Raw genomic sequence first — 19,101 nt, forward strand, 5'->3', positions numbered from 1 at the left:
AACACCCATTTTATTCCCAAACCCCTATCAACCCTCTCCTCCCCCTCCCTCCTCCCGCCCCCAGCACCAAAGAAAAATGAAACAACCTACCCCAAGCAGAACTTTGGCCCTGAAACAGTGGATGTACCAGAGACTTCATTAAGTCCACTGGGAATTTCACCATTGTTATTTATTTTATATGGGAGGTGCTCAAATACTATGGTGATGGATGACAGCATAAATACCTAAAATACATAGAAAACATAAGGAGCTAGACATACCCTACACAAAATTGCACACCTGGAACTCTTTTCATTGCATCTGTTCTTTTAAAAATAATATGGTCTCTAGGGAAAGAACATTGCATCTTCCAAGCAAGCTTTTATCTGAAAATACAAAACTCATCCTTGGCCCATAGTTGCTAAGGAAAATAAGGAGCCAAAAGTACTGATTCCAACAGTGCTATGTATAGATGAGAAGAACTTTCATCCCAATACTAGAGAATCTCCCTTCAAAGTAAGCTTCACCTACGATTCCTCCTGATGAAGCCACAGTGAAAGAGGACTTCATCGTCTCTGTTCTATCTATAAAAGGAGTACAACACAGCTATATATAGCACATGATGTAGTTTCAAAGACACTTTCACTGTAGACCCATATAAGTGTATCAACATAGTAACTAGACTGATTAAAATGACACTTTATAATTGTGTGAATTCCTTTTGTTCTCAGCTTACCTTAGTATCCTCATTAGTGCTCCCTGTATTACCATTTTGGACACATAACCTTGACCCGCCTGGTTACCATACGAGAGTGGTTATTTGGATTATTTTCCTTGACGGTTATTTCCAAACACAAAACAATTATTGCACCCAAAATGTTTTAGTACAGATCTTCAACTGCATATATCTGATGCTATCAGAACTGCTTTAACTTACATCAATACTGAATTCAGGATCTCAGCTAAAAAGTAAAGAATTCTTAAAGACTAAAGAATACAAGAGGAGCTTCATAAAAGACATGTAGCCATGTGTGTCCTCTGAAAATAGCAGGAAGTCCATGTCAGCACAGTGAGGATGAGACAGAACTGCTAAACATAAATCTATCAATTTTCTTCCCTTCATATGCACAAGAGTTTCAGCACAGGTATCTGTAAGCCTAGAGGGTCACCACATGCTTTGTTACTGTAACAGTGTCTTTCTGCTTGGCAGCATCACCCACTTTATCACCCTTTAACTCCAGCACCCATAAGCTTGGTTTCTCCAGCTGAGAAATATTAAGTCTGCTACGACACTTCCTTGATGGCATATGCTCTTGCACATGCAGGGGAAGTCTGTGGCCAAAGCAATCCATTTATGCTGATTGTCACTGCACCATACACAGTAGCGCTACACACTACCGCTTAGATTTTAGGTATATTTATGTTCTGTTTCTGAAATCCACCATTTACAGAATTTCCACTAGGATATATCAACCTAAGCAATTGAACATTCATTAAAAAACAGACCAAAGATTCCTACGAGGCACAGCAGTAAGTGACAAAGACTTGGTGGACCACAGAATCGACATGCTTGTTCAAGACGACTGGATACTGTATCCACCGGATATTGTATCCGTTTCTTCCAGCCCCTCAACCAGAAACACAGTGAAAATGGCAGCTTTGCTCAGACCTCTAGGCTATAAACAAGGCAATATAAGTAGCTTGATTTCAAGGAGTGGGGCAAAAGAAAAAAAGACTCCTCAGAATTATGGTATGAAAATAGGGTAGAACAGGATAACATAAATCCACTATGAGAAAGTGATAATTTTGAATTAAGCACACACATGCATTGTTCATCTGAGGATTGCACTGATTTCACCTATTTAGCATAAAAAGGAACCAATTTAATTTGCCCTCACTAATATAAGCATGCAGCCCATAAAAACTAGGAACCCAGCCTATTTTAACTTGACCTGAAGGAATCTGTGAAGCAACACATCCTGGGATTTTTAGTCCCTAGAGACCATTCCTCTATATTGAGGACAAGAGTCAGGTAAGTTACAGGCTGCAACGTAAGGCTCTAGATAGCCAAAGTTTGGTTTATCCTTTTCCTCTAAACCATGATGTTTTGAACTATTTGATTCTTTTCCCTCATCTTTAGACAAAATCCCAGTTGTTACCCCCTACCTCAGGAAGCATGCAATGTGGAGTTTCTCTTACTACGACTGTAGCTCTATGTTAAAAAGAGGTTCACATCTTCCCCAGAAACTCTGGTCCACTGCAGCAGATTTTGTTCAAGTGTTATAAAACCTGTTCAAAATAGCATCACAAGCTTCTGTAAGGTTACTCCTATTACTCTGTTGGAGAAACTAAACAGTTTCAGTCAGTCTTGTTGAAAACAAGAATTTAAGAGGGAAATGCATACAGATAAAGAACCCAAACAGCAACGGTATGTATGGCACCAAGTAATTTAGAGTTTGCTCAGGTTAAGTAACTATTAAGAAAGGAGATATATTTTTCCTACCTGATTATTTATCTTTTTGAGATCTTCTCAAGCTTCAGTGAGAAGACTGAAAAACTGCTAATCCCTTACCGACTACGATGCAATCAGAAGGCTTTGTGTTCTATCTTAATCTATGCTGGGAAGGAACTATAACCCAAGTGTCTGGATTGATATAAAAAAATCCAAGAGAGAACCCCATATTTTACTACACATACTTGTGTTGAAATGGTTCCAAATAAAATCTTAAATCTAGGCACAAGAGAAATGGTTGCACACTCCAGTTGAGAGTCTATGGGGCAGGAATCAATTCCTGAGCGAGCCTTTTCAAGAGAAGGAGGCCTGTGCCCTGAATCTGTATAAAACTGTTGAGAACAAAAGTAGGGAAAAAGTAAGTGTTGCCTGCAATGAACTCCTAACCATATGATCTCTGTTTCTTTTAAGAAAAAGTTTAAGCATCTGCAAAGTTTAAAAATATTCTTTGAATACACTTTACAATAGTCATCTCCTGCACCTCTCACAATATTCTATGTGGGGCAACCATGTGCTACTTCACTACCCCATTGTATGCGAGACCAGACTGGTTTTTGCACTATATGTATTTTGAATAACAGTGTTCAATCTGTGGTAATGCACTGAGCTAACTGTCTCATTTGTCCACTCCATTATAAATTTGGATTTTAGTGTTGAATTTTGTTGCGTGGTTCTATAAATGTGCCGCCTGCTGTGTTTTCAGTCAGCGGTGGTTATTCAGCAGCCCAAACATTACACATTAGGGGGCTGGTATTCACTTTTTTGGCTGCTCCTCATGATGTATTCTTCAATAGTGGTGTCACTGCACTGTATTTAGCTGCTCAGTTTTATTCAATATCAGTGTTTATTCAGTGACAACAAACTGTATTTAAACACAAACCAACACCTGAAAATAGAAATGTTGAAATGGGCAAATGCAATACAATGTTCATTAGTACAGTGCCCTTAGGAACTGTTCAGTCCTCCAGCCATTATAGCGAAGGTGACTCAAAAAGGATTTTGTATGCTCAGAACCAAAGTGCAAACTGCATAGGACAGCTTGTCTGATGCACATATATTGATTTTAGTTGTGGAGCTTTTTCCAGCAGGGAACTAAAGTAAGTTTTTGAACTGGGTGAATATTGGCAGTCATGTTCATGGCAGTCGCTTGCGCAAAGAAAAAGATGTCTTTTTACATTAGGGCTCATATCACTACTCAACCTCTAAATGTTTACCTATTGTTACTTAATGGATATTGCAAAATGCTGTGTGACAGCCTCCTGCCTCATACAAGGAACATGAGACCCAAAATGTATAGCTCAGTTGATTAATGCAGTAGTCCATGTCTTTGTGCACCCACATATTCATACCCAAGTGTCAGAGTATGTGTACTTCAGGCACAGGTATGGGAAGATTGGCAGACACAAGTAACATTTTTTAAAGTAATGTTATGGAACCAGTTCTGAGATTAACAAGATTTGGAAGCAAGAATAAGGAGCAGCAACTACTCTGATTGAGACCTGGATTTAGCAGTTTTAGGGTACGTCTACACTACCCATCGGATCGGTGGGTAGCGATCAATCTATTGGGGACTGATTATCACATGTAGTGTAGACACAATAAATCAATCCCCGATCGCTGTCCCATCAATTGCTAACTCCAGCTTGGCAAGAGGTGGAAGCGAAGTCAACAGGGGAGGCGCGGCCGTCGATCCCACACCACAAGGATGCGAAGTAATTCTAAGTCGATCTAAGATACGTCGACTTCAGCTACGCTATTCTCATAGCTGAAGTTGCATATATTAGATCAATCACACACACACACACACACACACACACACACAGTGTAGCCCAGGCCTTAGAAAACTGGCATCCAACATCTGCAAATAGGCAGCACGGTAGCTCAGCACACTTCTAAAGCAACATAATATGCAAATAGAATTTCATTCTCCGGTGCTACTAAACAGCAGAAAGGTGAATCATAACCTGTAGAGATTCTATGTATTACCACGCCATATGCGGAGACTGCTGCTTTTCAGTTCTCTTCCCCCATTCCTCTGCGTCCACGGAACGCAAAGGTACACTACTGTGTGAGTACAAGGTACTGTGGATATGTCTACACTGCAAAGAATCACCCATGGCACCGAGCCTCAGAGCCTGGGTCAACTGACTCAGGCTTGCAGAACAACCAGAGTATCTTGTCTCCACTATGTTTTTACAGCGGGATAGCTAATGAATGTTAGTTATCCCTGAGTAAAGACAAGCCCTTAGCATTCTAGTTTGCATGATTCCCAAGGGGTTATCCACAGCTGCCGGAGGTTTCCCTTATAGAAAGAAAAAAAAATCAGCCAGTCATATAGTAGTAGCATTTTGACTGCAAAAGTTAGCTAGGAGGATTAAGCCATTTTCATATGCAGCAATCATCTTTTGTGCTGAAACAAACAACTCTAAAGTACTGTATCTACTCAATCATAAGTAGGTTGGTGTATAAGCTGACCGTCTCATCTCCCCCCCTCCCAAGATAGATAAGTAAAAATGGAAAAAAATTTACGACCTGCTTGTAAGCTGACCCTATAATTCAGGGGTCAGCAAACTTTGGCTCCTGGACCACCGGGATAAGCTGCTGGCGGGCCGAGATGGTTTGTTTACTTCAAGCATCCTCAGGCACAGAGGTAAACATAAGTAAACAAAGTGTCCCAGTGCGCAAGCTGCTTACCCTGATGGGCCAGGACAGCAACTGGTGGAGAAATTTTTGGGTAGGGAGAAGCTGGGAGTCAGGGGAGTAACCCCTGTGACCACGCCCCATATGACCCACCCCTAGCCCAAGACCCCCCCCACTCTCCCCATCCCATCCCTTTTCAACTTATCTGGGGAAAGCCAGGGGAGGATGTCTCTGGCCTCGCTAGAGCTGCTCTGGCAGGCCAGGCTGGGTGGCACGGCCGCATCTTGCTCTGGCAAACCAAGCCAGGCCAAGCCGCACCCTGCTCTGGTGGGCTGGGCCAAGTGGCATGGCTGCAGCCTGCCAGCCCCGGAGCTGCAGCTGCTTCGGAGGCTCAGGGGAGAGCAGCATGGCCAGAAGCCGAGAGACTGGCTCTGCCTCTTCCCTTCTGGCTTTGCTTCCTCTCCTTGCTCCCTCTGTTGGGGGGAGGGGCTGTTTCCCACCTCTCCCTCTCTATACCTGTTCATAAGCCGACCCTCTTCTCTGGTGCTTCCCTTTTTTACTAAAAAAATTAGGCTTATGAATGAGTATATACGGTATACTGTTGGACTCTGCAAGTGATCCATTTTAGTGATTACTGTGGTCACCCAAAAATATGAGTGTTAGACAGTTGGCCCCTAATCATTACAATCAGCATTAAAAACCAGGATAAAAAAATGCTTTATGATTTCTGAATCAATCACATTGCAGGTTTGAACAACAAACATTGTATTTTTTAATCCATAGGTTTAAAAGCACTTTACCAAGGTAGCTAAGCACCACTATCCCCGTTCTATAGAATGGGAAACTGAGACAGAGGCTAAGTGATGTGTCCAAGGTCACAAAAGTGAAATGGAGCATACATCTCCTTACTCCTTGTATGGTATGCCTCATTCACTGGACTCAAGTTCGCATTTCAGTCAAACGGCCCCTGCCAGCAGAAAGCTCAGATAGGCCAAACTGAATTTAAAAAATGTAGGCAAGGACTATTCACAGATTTGTAAGATATGCTCCATTACAGTCCTTAGGCACATTTACAGTAAATCACAAGTCAAAAATAATAGAGGGAGAAATGCAGATGTGAGAAATTCTTTTTCTATATGAAGTTTCAAAATTACTAACTCAAATAGAGTGCAGCTTCTGAAATTAAACTGCTTCTGATTACCAAGTTTTGTGGTGTCCTAGAACTAAATAAAGCTGTGCTACTGACGGAATGAAACCAGGTGGAGGAGGGAACCAAGCAACTGCTGCTGATCAGGGAACTACAGATACAAATGTACTTTAACTCTTAGACTACTTTAAAAGTTGTGAAGAATATAGGATATTGAATGCAAGGTCAACAGGATTCTGATGAACAGTTGTATCAGCAGTTGTATCACCAGCCAAAGGGCAGAGATTATACACCACAATTTCACTGGATTCAGTTTACAAACCCTGGTGCAGCAGTTAGGACAAATATCTAACAATAGCTGTCCTCATAAACTGATCTAGAACAGCAATGAGTACAATTCAACAATCAAAGCTGTTTGTATCTATAAGGGAAAGCAAATAACTGTCCGAGGTCTGTCTACAGATGCTATACTGTGGTACCAACTACACTCAGATCTTCCTTTTTATTAATCTCTTTAATCACTGGGGTGCTTAAAGGCCCCAATCAGAGATTTGGATCTTATATCAGATGCTGCGTGTATGCGCGCGCACACACACACACCCCTTTATCCACACTCAAAGTAGGGTGACCAGATGAGAGATATAAAGTATCAGGACGTGGCGGGGTGGAGGAGGGAGAGGTGTTTGCTGGAGGAGCAACCAAAAAAAGCCCCTACAACAAGAGCCATTGGAGCATAGGAAAAATTGGTGGAGGCTGAGCACCCACCGACAACTCCATAACCCCATCCCCCCTGCACCAGCTCGCCTTCACTCTGCCTCCACCTCTCCAAGCTGGCTGCCACGTCCTGCTTCTCCCCCATCCCTCCAGCGCTTGCGCCAACATACAGCTGATTCGCGCAATCCTGGGAGGGGGGAGGAATGCAGCATGCTTGGGGAAGAAGTGGGGCCAGGGCAGGATTTGAGGAGGGATCCAATAGGGCAGTGAGAGAGCGGGGCTGAGGGTGGGGTGGGGCCAGGGCCGGGATTTGGGGAGGGAGCGGTGGAGTCGGGGCAGGGCCAGGGGGCACGAGCCCCCTCCACCTGTGTGCCGGAGGGCAAAATATCGGGATAGTCCCGATAAAATTGGGACGTCTGGTCACCCTAACTCAAAGTATTTAATGCCTACTTGATATGTAAGTGACAACATATGGAGTCACATACAGCACTTCATAGCTTCAGAATACTTTACAAGAACAATACAATATTTCTCGCAAGACTTTTATGGTGTAGATGTTATCCCCATTTAACAGATGAAGATACTGAGAGAGAGACTGACTAGCTCAAGGCCACAGAGGAAGCCAGTGTCAGTTGTGGTTGTAACTCGAATTCCTAGCTTCTGTCTCATCTGCCCAGAAGTACAAAGGCAATAGTAAAGGGCAATAATAAAAGCAAGCGACGAGAGAAAGAATAGCTTCCTGTTTTGTAAACGCCTCGGTTCCTTCACTGAAATGTTATGTTCCAATGAGATGCATCTTATCACGTTAGATGCTATTTTTATATTTTCACAATGAGAAATTTGGTTTTAAATAAAAAAATCCCACCCACAATCACTCATAAATCAGGAGGAAATGAGGTGATGTTTCATAACCACAGAACTTAGCAGCAAAATCTCTCCCTCAAAATAAAAGGAAAGGAAAATTCTCAGCCTTGAATCAGTTAAGTTCTTTTATTCTGGCAGAGAAGGTAAGACCCTAAACTAGAGAATTATGTAAGCAAGTGAAGGAACTCCTTGTGAGAGAATTAGGCAAAAAGCATGCTTGCTTGTGGACACACATACATTCAAACAACTTACTACAAGTGTCCTGTGACCAACAAATGGCATTGTTTGCTATGCTCTTGGGCTAGTGTTCTGATAAGGGAGTCCCAATAAGGGATAAGATGTCAGTGAAACCCTTTTTCACTGTTACAACATTCCAAAGTTAATTGTGGTCTAGGACTGTGTGTAAAGTTATTCTGGTTTACTGCCATTTTAACAACCACCATTAAAAATCATTTTAACCTTTATCAAAACTTACAGAAAAAGGAAAATACGTAATACATTTGGAATTTAAAGAATAATGGCAGCCTTTTTAAAAAGCAAAACAGAATTCCCTTGTCATTTTTTCTTTTCTTTTCTTTTCTTTTCAGGTGGCCTTGATTCTCCTTTTTGAAAGAAAAGGGAAAGTTAATTCAGATGTTTCTGAGCTGTTGAAGTCTGACCCTGTCGCCTTAAACACAAAACAAGGCAACCACCATAAAGAAAAAGAAAGGATAGTAAAAAAATACCTAATGCAGATTCAGTCTCTGATGCTTACTTTTGCTTGCAACCTAGCTGCTATGAAAAATTACAGTCATGCATCTGGTCTCTCTCAGAGACAGAGACCTGGCAAACTTTTACCAGTGTTGGACTGTAAGACATTGCCTGCACTTCGCCTTTCTGGTCACAAGATCACAGCATTGCTGCAAAACGTGGAGTTATCTCAAGTCATCTAAGCCAGACATAGCGCTCTAACTTGCTGTCTCAGGGGGGTGAAAAATCACCCCCCTGAGCGCAGCAAGTCTGAGCACTTTAAAGTGATAGCGTAGCCATGCTCCCAGCGCTCGAAGCCATGCTCCCAGCGCTTGGAGTTATTACCACGCTGGCGTGCGACCACACACACCACTTCGAAGTGCTGCCATGGGAGCGTTCCCGTGGCAGTGCTTTGAAGTTTCCAGTGTAGACATATCTTTGTCTTTTCTCTTTAAGGGTATGACGGAGACGACATAACATGAAGAGGGAAAATGACTAGGGAGGGAAAGAAAAGAGGAACCTCAGGTTCATATTTAGTTGTAGTTCAAAAACTTTAGCTGAAGCCAAGGGAGCTAGATGTCATCTGTTTCTCTCTCTCTGGCTCAGGCCAAAAGACTGTGGTGGCAGCAGTAGTTATTACAGGGATGCTCACTCCTTAGCACAGTTTAACTTCTATGATCCATTTGTCTCTGACTTTTGTTTACTTCTATCAACAACTTTGTAAGATGAGCCAAGTTGGACCATTACCTTTGACAATTTAGAATATAGGTCTTCACACACCCGCACCTCTTTCTTGGGCTACAGCATGTTTGCTACTGATTTCAATGTAGGTATGTAAAGTCAAAGTGCAAGCAACACTGACCACCTGGCTTTAAAAATCCGCTTCTAGTTTAGTGAAACGATTCTGGTTGTACATACTTGGTATTCAGGAAGCCCAGATGGAGACATCCGTAAACAAAAATTTCAGCTTGCTTCCTTTAAGTAATTTGTTCCTTAACCCTTCCATTTAGTTTACTTAGAAAGATTTTCTGCTGCCACTGTAGTATGTGTTCAGGTCTGGCATTAGCCAGTTCACACTGTGGCTGCAAATATGAGACAATAAGTACTTGGGTTCTTCATTATGGTGTGAAGTATTGTTTCTTCACATTAGGCTGTGACCCAGCATAAGAACTGTTACTTAAACCAAATAGTGTAAAAGCTGATCAGAACATCCCCTGTTAAAATACACTTCCTATTTAATTTGCAAGATTCCTTATATAGGCTGACAACTGAGTTTACATCACAAACATAATTCCTCCTTTGGGCTTCTTGAACAGGGAATCTAGGTTTACAAGCCTTCCCTTAGGCTTGTAAACACACACACGCATGCGCACTCCACTGAACTTTCCCTTAAATTATTGTTATTCTCTATTGAAGCTAGAAAAAGATTGCTGCTACATAAAAATGCACTTCATCCCCTCATCTGCTCTTCCCTCAGATAATATAGAAGCAGGTTAGTTTATCACCCTGCAGCTCTTTGCTGATTTGCAGGTCCGTGCATGCATATTTATAAACGTATTTCATGAAGCAAGCCAAAAAGTGTTCTAACTGCTTTGCAATGTCAATAGGATGACGTGTCGTGACAAGGCCAGGGTGACCAGGCCAAGATGAAAGGAAGAAAAGTAGTCAAGTAAATCTATTAACTGAGAGAGACCCTAACATACACACACAGCCTGCAAGACTTCATGCTTCGCCAGGAATAACAGATAAATGCAAAATTTCTTCCAGAAAACTAGACATACCTTGAGCCTCAGAAGGCTTGCAGATTGCAGTTAAGCTTCAGTGAATCAATCTTAAATTGAAGGACATCTTTGCCATCATCACAGTATCATTCTGTCCAAAGCTGGAAGAAAGTCTCGTGTGTGGACGAATGTTGCTCTCATTAAACAGAACTGACTGGCTGCCACAAAGGACCCATCAATTGGCTGATAGTTCTTGCAGTGCCTACCAACCATTGATTCCCACCCTGTTGGCGTAGTGAAACTTCCTTCTGCACTTGTGGTATCATTTAGCCCAATCTCTGCAATGTGCTGCACCCTGCAGTACCCTTTGTTTTTGAAGAGTAAACCAATGTAATAGTTACCTTCTGAAAATGGTAGCTCATCAATCTATTCCTCTGTCTAGCTATTTCTCACACACATTAATATCAAAGCACAATTGCTTATCTAGCGGATATTCTTAGAAGAATGAATAATAGTGAGCATCACCTAGCTCTAATATAGCTGTTTTCATCAACTCTCAAAGTACTTTAAAAGGAGGTTCCCCACATTACTGACAGGGAAACTAAGGCACAGAGACGTGAACTGACATGCCAAAGTTCACCCAGCAGACCCGTGGCGGAGCCAAGAATAGAACCCAAGTCTCACCGCCAGAAGCTGGGAATGGGAGACAGGGGATGGATCACTTGATGATTACCTGTTCTGATCATTCCTTCTGTGGCACCTGGCATTGGCCACTGTCAGAAGACAGGATACTGGGCTAGATGGACCTTCAGTCTGACCCAGGATGGCCATTTTTATGTTCAAGTCCTTGTCCAGTGCCTTAAATTGTTCTTCCTGTTGTGTATTTCATTGATCCAAAAACCGTAAGTATAATTACCAGGAGAGAATCACTGTTGGATGACTGCAAAAATGGTATTACCTGGAGTCTAGTTTCTAGTATCTCCTTCCTCTTCACCCCACTAAAAAAACAGTCACATTAATCACTTGAATAGGGCTAGGACAGCAATCCTTGTTCTAACAAGCCATGCAGCTCTTTCCATCCAGCATCCCTTCATCTGCCAAGGCAAGTGAAAGGGGAGATGAGCTGCAGCTATGCTGTGTATCTGCTCATAAATAGATGCAGTCTCACTAGCCAAGGTTTCCCTTAACTTTCTCTTCTTAGGAGTGTTCAGTTAATACGTTGTGGGATCCTGTTGGACAGTTAGTGGTAGTCTATCTTCTAGTAGAACTTTATGCAACAAAATAGAGAAATATACTATCAGTAAAAAGAAATTCAACAAATTAGCGCATAAGGCTGATTACTTCTGAGAGCTTCCTTTTGATTGCCACATCTCTCTTAAAAACCCCTTATTTTTACCATATTTTTTCTTCTTAACTATATTTAGGACATGATACTTTGATATACGAGCCCCCACATGGCCTGTACTGGTGTATACACACATGGTAACCTGTAAAAGACTCAGACTTGCATAGTAGTATTAGACTTAAATTCTTTGTACGTTCCAGCTACTACAGGGCAACGCGTGCAGCATGGAGTGTCCGATATGCTCACATTGCATGTGTGCATGCTCATGCACAGACAGTACAGAGATCATTTCAGAATGGGTATTCCGGAGGTTGGTTAGGTCCAAAGTTTGACATATCTTTTAAACATATTTTTATCGTGAAAGGCTAACCAATTCGTGTTCTCCCCAAAGCAATGGGTCTGTATTCTTAAACAAAAACACCTGAGAGAGTGAAGAATGAAACATTTGAGTGTAACACTGCCATCAAATGGGGTAAAATAAGTCCTTAATCATGGAAGGTATTTGTAGACTTACTCTGAAGGAAATCACTTCCTGTTATAAGGTATATGGGTCCTCTCACACAACACTGGCCGTAAGTACCTGACTATGCTAGCCAAGTAACTAGAGAATTGGAGCACTAATTTATATTCAGTATGTTACTTTAGAACACATGCAATCTCCAAGAGATCTTCTGAGACTAAGGGCTGCACAGATGCAGGAATGAGAGCTAATGAGGCATGTAGGTAAGGCTATTACAATGCAAAATAAAACTGGCTTTTCAAATTCAGAGGGCCTAATTCAAAGCCCACTGAAGTCAATGGAAAGGCTCCCTTTACCTTCAGTGGGCTTTGGCCCAGGTTCATATATCTGAACACTGCTTCCCTCTCCTGCCCCACCACCACCACCACACACACCCACTCCCATGTCTGGAGATGTGTTAACGGGACACTTGGGACACTTCACCTTGAACTGTCCCTTGAAATGTGTGTCAACTACTTATGCTAAACAGTCTGTTTTACCTTCTATTTAGCTGAGACACCCTAAGCACATTCCCCAGACCTGAAGAAGAGCTCCGTGTAAGCTCAAAAGCTGGACTCTCACCAACAAAAGTTGGTCCAATAAAATATATTACCTTACCCACCTTGTCTATCTAATACCTGAACAGTGATGTAAGGAATAATTATTTTGCTATCAATTGTCTCTCAGGATTTTAAAATTAGGTTGAGTGGGGTAAACAGTACTGGAGTATTCCAGTCATTTTTCAAAAAGTGATCCTGCCCCACCATTTCTATTCCATTTATTTACTCACATACATTAAATAAATTGTTTAGTAACCCACTTACATCCTAATACAATCACACTTCAGTAGATTCTCTTCAAACTTCTATAAATTTTGGTAGAAGACTTGTGTTAACCGTAATTGCCTGAACCCTCTTAGCTCTGCTCTGTCCTCTCTCTCTTAGATTCTGGTTAGTTTTTCCCCCTTTCTTTTTTCCTAATCAGTACTGCCAAAGAGTACTGCAGTGTTTCAGGGTCAAAGCACTATACAGGGAAAGCTGGCAAAGCTCTGCAGCAATGTTCCATGACTGCACAGACTGGTTGTCTCTATAGTCTGTTCTGTAAGGTGTGTCCAGACAGAAGTCCTATAATCATTGTGCATGTGCGCTTTGGAAAAAACACTGAATAATGTACGATGTTCTGAAGTATAATGATAAACATTTTAATATTTTCCTCTCATTTTTAAAGGCTGATGACAGTTGTTGAATTTGTAGCTCTAAGAACTGAAGTTCTCTATCCACAAAACAGGCACTGCATGGATGGCAGAAATGCATCTTTGCTCCACCATGCTGGCAATATATCGAAGACTTGACCTGGAGGAGCCACCATAAAAGCATAGTTCAGTTCCCAGGTCATTCGCCCCCTGGCCCTCTGGCGAGAACAACAACAAAGGTTTCAGTTTTGGTGCTGGTTATTACCTGGACATCTTTCTGCTACGAACTGAACACTCTCCCCAACCACCATTTGATGGTGGTAGCTTTAAGTTCACTTCTATCCAGGGGTGGATTAACAAATCTGGCGCTCCTAGGTCCTCAAAAAAAAAAAGTCTCCCCTCCCCCCCCGCCAGCTCACCTCTGCTCCCCCGCAGCAAGCCTGGGAGGGAGGGGGGAGATGTGACGTGCTTGGGGGATGGCGTGGGTGCAGTGATGGTGAGCTGGTGCAGGGACCGGTTCCCTGCCCCACCCCCAAAGAGTTACTCCCTGCACCTGCTGGCCCCAGGTCACCTCCACTATCCCCTGCATGCACCGCTACTCGCTTCTCCCTCCCTCCCAGCACTTTCGCGCCGCAAGTCTGGGAGGGAGCAGGGAGAGAGAAGGGAAGTTGTGGCGCACTTGGTAGATGGCAGCAGTGGAGCAGAGGTGAGCTGGGGCAGGAAGCGGTTCCTGGCCCCTCTGGGGTTACTTCCCGTGCCCGCAGGCCCCAGCTCACCTCTGCTCTACCTCCTCCAAGAGCCGCTACTCACTTCTCCCTCCCTCCCAGCACTTTTGCGCGGCAAGCCTGGGAGGGAGGTAGAAGGAGGGACGCGCGGCACACCTGGGGGAGGAAGCAGGCCGGGGATTTGGGGAAGGGGTGGAGTTGGGGAAGGGGTGTGAGCAAATTTGCCACTCCAGGCCTAGGCGATAATATGTTGCTGCTTCTATCCTTGACTCCAGTGAACAAGGTGAAAGGTATGTATCAGACTACCAGTCTCTCAAGTTCTCCAGTACTCAGAATTACTTTTTATCCTTCCTTTTACTTGCTCTCCCCTGCAAACTTCCTACCTTGGACTGGAGAGATGTTCCTTCCACATCCTACAGCTAGTACATGTTGTTCCAAGCATCAGTCAGAAAGGAACTTGCTAAGAAGTCCTGTTAGATAACTCCTCCCTTTCCCTGCTCCCCAGCCCATACTCAAGACTGTAATCCTGAATATGACAGTGTTGTGCATCTATTAGACTAGGGAGGCAGCGTGGCCTGGTGAATTAGGTCAGAAGGTGACCTAAAGAACTCTATGTAAGCTTGAAAACTTGTCTCCCTCACCAACAGAAGTTGGTCCAATAAAAGATATTACCTCACCCACCTTGTCTCTCTAATCTCCTGAGATCAACATCGCTACAACAACACTGCATATGAACAGAAGAAATTTTTAGGACTCTTACTCCCATGAAGGTATATAAAAACAACATTGAAAGGGATTTAAGTGATTCAAAGGTGGAGATGGTGGACTGCATGGCAAAATCAAATCCTTTAAGGTAACTGCTGGACTGGGGGATTTTTTTGGTACATTTCTGCTTTGAAACAAAGTGACACCTAAAATAAATGTCCTAAAACAATGCTAAAATATTTGACATGTATTTGTCTTTACCCAGAGGAAGCCCCAACAAAATATAAACATTTTTAACTGCCCCAAGTCACAGCACTCAACCTTGACTCAAACTTAGCCGTCCAAGGAATCAACATAATGCTTCAGATCTGCGATCATCAGAATGTGTTTTTGTAGGTAGAGGAAGATGACTTCCTCCCAAAGAGTTCTGCCACCTCCTCATGCTCCAATAGAGCAAAGCACTTAAAATACATATTTAACTGTAGGTACGTGCTTTACTCTATCAGGTCCTTAACCATCAATAGGGAACAGTACACTCACTTATGTCATTCACAAATCTGGAGCAGGGCCAAGTGTAAGCTCTTACTCCTGGGGAAATGCTGTGCCACTGCACGCATGCAGAATTCATGCTCCTACAGATTTCTTTGCTTCCCCGCAGAAAAATGACTTTCTGGTGGGGAAGCAAAGGGAAGCTGCTTCCCCTCTCTCTCCCCAGCAGCACAGGCACATTCTTTCAGGTGCCCAGAGCAGCCAGCAGAGAGATAAATTGCCATGGTGGGACACTCATGGGTGTAGTTTGCAGGGGCAGGGCGGCATTGCCCTCCCAAAGAGAGGAGAGGGGCTACGCAGTGTCACAGGTCACTGCCCCCCGCTCTTTTCTGCAAGTGCTGAGCTACTCAACACTAGCTCTGCTCAGCCTGCTGGGAGGGAGCAGGCTCAGTCATTTCCCTGCTGCATCTCGCCCAGATGTGTTTCTGGCTCCCTAGGCTCTTCTCCCCACCAGCTGAGCCCGAGAAAGGTGCAGAAGAGGTGACAAAGAGTAGCTTCTCTCCTGCTGGGTGAGGGAGGGTGGCTGCTCTGGCTTGATGCCTCTGCAGCGGTCTCCTGGGTCCTAGTGCCGGTCATCTTCCCCTTCTATGAGTGCTAGGCACCCTTCATGGCCACCATCCTGTTTCCAGTACAATGGTTAGTACCTGCAGTGGGGTGGGGTGGGGCAAGGGGGAAGGAAAAGGAGGAGCCCAGCATGCGGCATCCGCTCAGCAGTAACTGGGGCTCCCCCATTAAGCAGGCCCATCCCCTCCAGTACTGGCAGCCCAGGTACAACTCCAGGCAGCAGTAGAGAGCCAGTCAGGCAGGGGAACTGGCACATGCACAAACCCCTTCCAAAAACCAGCAATCAAACTACACCTATGACGCCATGTTCGGTGGTTTCTACCCTGCACTGGGCTCAACTGTTAGTCCCAGCTGGGCTGCTGGCAGGGAAGGAGGAAACTTCCTCTTCCCCTGCAAGGAGCAGCCAAGGCTGGGGCTACCCCCAGAAACCTCCCTGGTTGCAGGAAGCTCTGCACTCTCCTGCTTCCTGCCCCCATCACCCGTCGCCAGCAAGGGGAAAGGGTCACTGTGAGGGGGAGAGGGTCCTGCCCACCCAACTGCCATGCATGAGGACCTTCCCCCATATCCAGACCCCCCCCACGGAGTCTCACCCCTGACACACTCAAAACCCATCAAGAGCCCTCCACATCCAGAACCCCCACTCCACTGAACCTCAGTCCTGTATCCAGAGCACCCCTGCATCTGACCCACTCCCACCAACCCCCACCCTCCTGCATCCAGACCCTTCCCCCACCAAGCTCTCACCCTGAGAAGCCCCACTCACTGCACCTGGACCGTCCCAGCATGCCCCACTCCTCCAACCCCCCCTCCAAGCCTCCCACACCCAGACCACCCTGCCATGTCCCAACCATCTTCACCTGGACCCCCCACAGAATCTTATTGCCCCTGCACCTGGAATCCCCCCAAAAGCTCTTGTACATCCAGATCCCCCCTGCACTCAGACTCCCCACTGAGATATCTACATCCAGACCACCCCCCACAAAACCCTTTCACCCACATCTGGATCCCTCCATACTAAGCCCCTCCACACTTGCATTCTGCTGGGCTGAACCTGCCTGCCCACACCTGATGTGCCTGGTGCAGAGGGACAGGGCTCTGGGGTGTTCCTGGAACAGGTCCAGAACTTGTGCTGAGTCAGGATCGGGTGCAGGCTCACCGAGTCCATGTCCCAGGGGGAGGGGAAAGCACAGGCTGCAGGGTCATCTCCCACCTCCCTGTAGCTAGTGGCCTGTGCTTCCCCCGCCGTGCTCGAGCCTCCACATTTGTTTATTGACAAATAATTTGCAGAATTTTAAAAGTGTGCAGAATTTTTATATTTTTGGCACAGAACTCCCTCAGGAGGAAGCTCTGCAGGGGCTTCAGCCAAGATAGACATGCTTGTGCCCCATCCAGTTCCATCTCCACACCTATGACTAGGTTCCTCCAAACCCATGACACTACACTGCCTGCCATCACCACGCCTTCTCCCCTAAACACCAGAGGCTGTTCTATAAGAACCAGGAAGTGGGGCTGCAGTTCAACTTTGCATGCTAAGGGAAAACAGTGGGATGGATATTAGGGAACACTTTTTTTGTTGCAGCCCTCTGGCAACAGGGGTACGTGTGATGGTGCCCAGGCTGGGTGTGCTCATCTGCTATGGGGCCTTATGCAACCATCTAGGTAGCACAACTCTACAGCTGCCACTGTTCCCTATGAGAAGGATGCATCATTGTTCTGTTTTTAAAAGACTTTACAGACTTTGTGGGAAGACCACACAATTTCAAACTTGCCTAGTCATTAAGTATACACTGGAAGCTGTTCTCCAGCTCCATAACTTTATTTAGGTGTTTATATGGATGGAGGACATTTTACAAACTCTAAATGCATACAAAGAAAGGTCATTTCAATTGGTTTTATGGGTCAAGTTCTAGTAATTTTAAAAGATTTACTCACTAAGACTCATTAGTGACATCAGCTCATTAGGTCACTGCCAGTGTTCTTTTTAAAATCTACTTCACTTGACAAAGTTTAGTTTCCCCCTTTCACTACCACAACAATACGTGACTCTAAACACAGCCTTTGCCTGCTGGATAGACGTAAAATATCCTTATCACATCTTTCAATTAAAAGCAGGGTGTTCTGCTTCCTTAATGGTGTCTGAACAAACATAAAAAGCTACAGGAAAGGGGAAACGTTCCACTTTCATGTTATCTATAGGCTTGATCAGCACACAGACAGAAGTTGCAAGCCCAGTTCTGTGTGGAAGGCTTCACTTTAAAGCAACCCAGGCAAGCACCTGATCTGGAAATGCCTGATTGCCTGCAGAAGAAGTGTGTCATTTTTAATATGCACAACCCTAAAACTGACAGAGTTCTTGACTCTTAAAGTCACTGTTTATGTATATTTTGCTAGGGCTTGATCTGGAGTCATTAATGCCTGATGGCATCTGAAGTCTAGGTTTCTAGTATTTGTGGAACTAACTAATCACACCAGAGGAAATCAGATTTTTCATGGCCACAATTCAATTACTCTGGAAGTACAGCAACTGGCTGTCCTCAGTGCCTGATCAGCACTTCAGGAGCAGCACTGGTATTTGCTGAGCTGGGGTTGCCACCTGATCACCCTTACAGGTGGAGGCAAATTGTTTCTGTTTAGAGAGGAGAAAGGTGATTGGCAGAAAAATGGTTTTCTTCATGAGGCTCTTTTAAAACCATTTAGCCAGCCCTTTACTTGGACAAGTATTGGCACTCTGTGATGGGGCACTTCACGATGGAGCTCTTCCTTCATCAACACACACAAGCCCACTGCTATTTATCTGGTGCATAAGCCCAGGTTCTCTCAGACAATTAGGAGGGGAAGTTAATAATATCCCAAGAGATAAAACTTGAATGTATTTTTTTGAAACATGAAATATATTCAATGGACATTATACTTTTCTAAGTTAGCCTTTGCTCTGTATAATCAAGAGAGCAGGACTGACAGAGTGGCATTTTCTCCCTTGCCCACTGTGGACTGATTCCAGGCCATCTGTGAGAAATGCCAGACAGGGCATTCTATCTTTCCTGCAGCACAGCACAGCAATGCCAGCCACTTTACTGCAACAAATGGAGGGGAGAGCAAGGGAGGAAGGGCAGGCAGAGAGCTTCTTTTGTTTTCCTTATTTGTTTGTTTGCTTTACTCAAGCAGAGGGCTTTCCTCTTGCCAAATTCACTCCCATGGTGAAATGTTCCCAATTAC

At 44.3% G+C, this 19,101-nt stretch overlaps 2 protein-coding genes across 7 annotated transcripts in view; one reads left to right on the top strand and one right to left on the bottom strand.

The window, feature by feature from the left end:
• MOB2 (MOB kinase activator 2) overlaps nucleotides 1–19,101 on the bottom strand; it is a 160,192-nt gene that overhangs the window by 119,917 nt on the left and 21,174 nt on the right. The window lies entirely within an intron of this gene.
• The window catches only part of LSP1 (lymphocyte specific protein 1), a 512,003-nt gene continuing 497,074 nt past the window's right edge, over nucleotides 4,173–19,101 (top strand). For both annotated transcript variants that reach the window (XM_050953725.1, XM_050953727.1), the window contains exon 1: nucleotides 4,173–4,183. The gene's annotated coding sequence lies outside the window, so the exon portion shown is untranslated. The remainder of the gene's footprint in view (nucleotides 4,184–19,101) is intronic.

The sequence above is a fragment of the Gopherus flavomarginatus genome, chromosome 5, assembly GCF_025201925.1.
Source record: "Gopherus flavomarginatus isolate rGopFla2 chromosome 5, rGopFla2.mat.asm, whole genome shotgun sequence".
Lineage (NCBI taxonomy): Eukaryota > Metazoa > Chordata > Testudines > Testudinidae > Gopherus > Gopherus flavomarginatus.